The sequence below is a fragment of the Pristiophorus japonicus genome, chromosome 3 (assembly GCF_044704955.1).
Source record: "Pristiophorus japonicus isolate sPriJap1 chromosome 3, sPriJap1.hap1, whole genome shotgun sequence".
NCBI classification, from domain to species: domain Eukaryota; kingdom Metazoa; phylum Chordata; class Chondrichthyes; family Pristiophoridae; genus Pristiophorus; species Pristiophorus japonicus.
This window is the reverse complement of record NC_091979.1, coordinates 213300094-213303189: the sequence shown is the minus strand read 5'-3', so window position 1 is coordinate 213303189 and position 3096 is coordinate 213300094.

Below are 3096 nucleotides of genomic sequence, written 5' to 3'. Positions count from 1 at the left end.
TTCTATTTTTTATTTGTTATTTATTGATTGATTGAGTGCTTATTACTTTGGTCTTGGTGCTTTCGGTGCAGGGTTCCTTCTATTTTTTATTTGTTAATTAATTGCTTATTACTTTTTGTGCTTGGTGCAAATGTACTGCTTTGTTTAGAGCTTGGTGTTTTAAATGTATTTATGCTTCCTTAATGTTGTTGTGAAGGTGTTTACTGCTTTGCAAGTTCCCCTTCCCCCCAATCTCTGGCTGCCTGCTCTGATTTCTTAAGTCACTGCAAGGTTTTTCTGAATGTCCAAGTTTGGAGTAACTTTTAGCTGGCTAAACTTGCTTAAATGGCCAAAACAGGCGTAAGTAGCTGGTAACGCCCCCTTTTGAAAAAAAAACTAAATTAAAAAAAAACCTATCGAACTCACTTACACTGGCACAAATTAAGTGGCCAGAATTGCAACTAAAAAGGTACTCCAGAAAAATTAAGTTGCTCCAAAAAAAACGGAGCAACTCCTGGGGAAATTTGGGCCCATTATCACCAATCTTTGGGGTCAAGTTTCGGCCTGGGTTGCTCCTTTTTTTTGGAGCAACTGGTTTAGAATGGAGTATCTTAGAAATTGCAATTCTCGGCATTTTGTTTGCTCCAGTTCTAGTCAGTTGGAACAGTTTCATTTTGGAACAGATTTTGTTTTCAAAAGGGGGCGTGTCCGGCCACTTACACCTGTTTTGAAAGTTTAGGCAGCGAAAACTTACTCCAAACTAACTTAGAATGGAGTAAGTGTAGATTTTTGTACGCTCAGAAAAACCTTGCCTACACTTAGAAAATCAGGCATAGGTTACAAATCAGGCGTAAGGAAGAGAGATGCGGGGCAGGGGGAGAGAAAGGGAAGTTTACAAACATGAAACACATCACTTTTACAAATAAAGAGCCATCAATAATAAATGATAAATAAATCAATAAATCAAACAATAAAACAATCCAAAAAAAATTAATAAAGAATAAAAAAATTTAAAAATCAAGAAATAAAAAATTACATTTCTACTCACCGACTGCAGCACCGGGAGCCATCCAACAGCGTGCTGGGACGGGGCCCCTCCCAGTGTGTGTCTCTCTGTCTCTGTCTGTCAGTGTGTCTCTCTCTCTCTCTCTCTCTGTCTGTCTGTCCGTCAGTGTCAGTGTCTCTCTCGCTGTCTGTCAGTGTCGATGTGTTCCTGATAGCGAAGGGAGGGGGGGAGGAGAGGGAGGGGGGAAGAGGAGAGGGAGGGAAGGGGAGGAGAGGGAGGGGGGGAGGGGAGAGGGTGGGGGGGGAGTGGAGAGGAGAGGGAGGGAGGAGGCAGAGGAGAGGGAGGGAGGAGGGAGAGGAGAGGGAGGGAGAGGAGAGGGAGGGAGGGAGGGAGGAGAGGGGGAGAGGGAGGGAGGGAGGGGGGAGAGGAGAGGGAGGGAGGGGGAGAGGAGAGGGAGGGAGGGGGAGAGGAGAGGGAGGGGGGAGAGGAGAGGGAGGGAGAGGGAGGGAGGGGGAGAGGAGAGGGAGGGAGGGAGGGTGGAGAGGAGAGAGAGGGGGAGAGGAGAGGGAGGGGGAGAGGAGAGGGAGGGAGGGGGAGAGGAGAGGGAGGGAGGGGGGAGAGGAGAGGGAGGGAGGGGGAGAGGAGAGGGAGGGAGGGAGGAGAGGGAGGGAGGAGGGAGAGGAGAGGGAGGGAGGGGGGAGAGGAGAGGGAGGGAGGGAGGGGGGAGAGGAGAGGGAGGGAGAGAGGGGGAGAGGTGAGGGGAGAAGGAGGGGGAGAGGAGAGGGAGGGGGGGAGAGGAGAGGGAGGGAGGGGGGAGAGGAGAGGGAGGGAGGAGAGGGAGGGAGGAGAGGAGAGGGAAGGAGAGGGGAGAGGAGAGGGAGGGGGGAGAGGAGAGGGAGGGGGAGAGGAGGGGGGAGAGGAGCGGGAGGGAGGGGGGAGAGGAGAGGGAGGGAGGGGGGGAACAGGAGAGGGAGGGAGGGGGGGAGAGGAGAGGGAGGGAGGGGAGATGGAGGGAGGGGGAGAGGGAGGGAGGGGAGTGGAGAGGAGAGAGGGAGGGAGGGGGAGAGGGGAGGGGGGAGAGGAGAGGGAGGGAGGGGGAGGGGGGGAGAGGAGAGGGAGGGAGGGGGAGGGGGGAGAGGAGAGAGGAGAGGGAGGGGAGAGGAGAGGCAGGGAGGGGAGAGGGAGGGAGGGGGAGGGAGAGGAGAGAGAGGGAGGGAGGGGGAGAGGAGAGAGAGGGAGGGAGGTGGAGTGGAGAGGGAGGGAGGGGGAGAGGAGAGGGAGGATAGGGGAGAGGAGAGGGAGGATAGGGGGAGAGGAGAGGGAGGGGGGAGAGGAGAGGGAGGGAGGGGGAGAGGAGAGGGAGGGAGGGGGGAGAGGAGAGGGAGGAGGGGGAGAGAGGAGGGAGGGAGGGGGAAGAGGGGAGGGAGGGAGGGGGGAGAGGAGAGAGAGGGGGAGAGGAGAGAGAGGGGGAGAGGAGAGGGAGGGGGAGAGGAGAGGGAGGGAGGGAGGGGGAGAGGAGAGGGAGGGAGGGAGGAGAGGGAGGGAGGGGGGAGAGCAGAGGGAGGGAGGGGGAGAGGAGAGGGAGGGAGGGGGAGAAGAGAGGGAGGGAGGGAGGGAGAGGGAGAGGAGAGGGAGGGGGAGGGAGGCAGGGGGGAGAGGAGAGGGAGGGAGGAGGGGGAGGGAGGAGGGAGAGGAGAGGGAGGGAGAGGAGGGAGGGGGAGAGAGGAGGACGGAGGGAGGAGAGGAGGGAGGGAGGGTGTAGAGGAGAGGGATGGAGGGGCGAGAGGAGAGGGAGGGAGGGGCGAGAGGAGAGGGAGGGAGGGGGGAGAGGAGGGGGGAGAGGAGGGGGGAGAGGAGAGGGAGGGAGGGAGGAGAGGGAGGGAGGGGGGAGAGGATAGGGAGGGAGTGAGGGGAGAGGAGAGGGAGGGAGGAGAGGAGAGGAGCGGGAGGTAGGAGAGGGAGGGAGGAGAGGAGAGGGAAGGAGAGGGGAGAGGAGAGGGAGGGGGGAGAGGAGAGGGAGGGGGAGAGGAGGGGGGAGAGGAGCGGGAGGGAGGGGGGAGAGGAGAGGGAGGGAGGGGGGGAGAGGAGTGGGAGGGAGGGGGGGAGAGGAG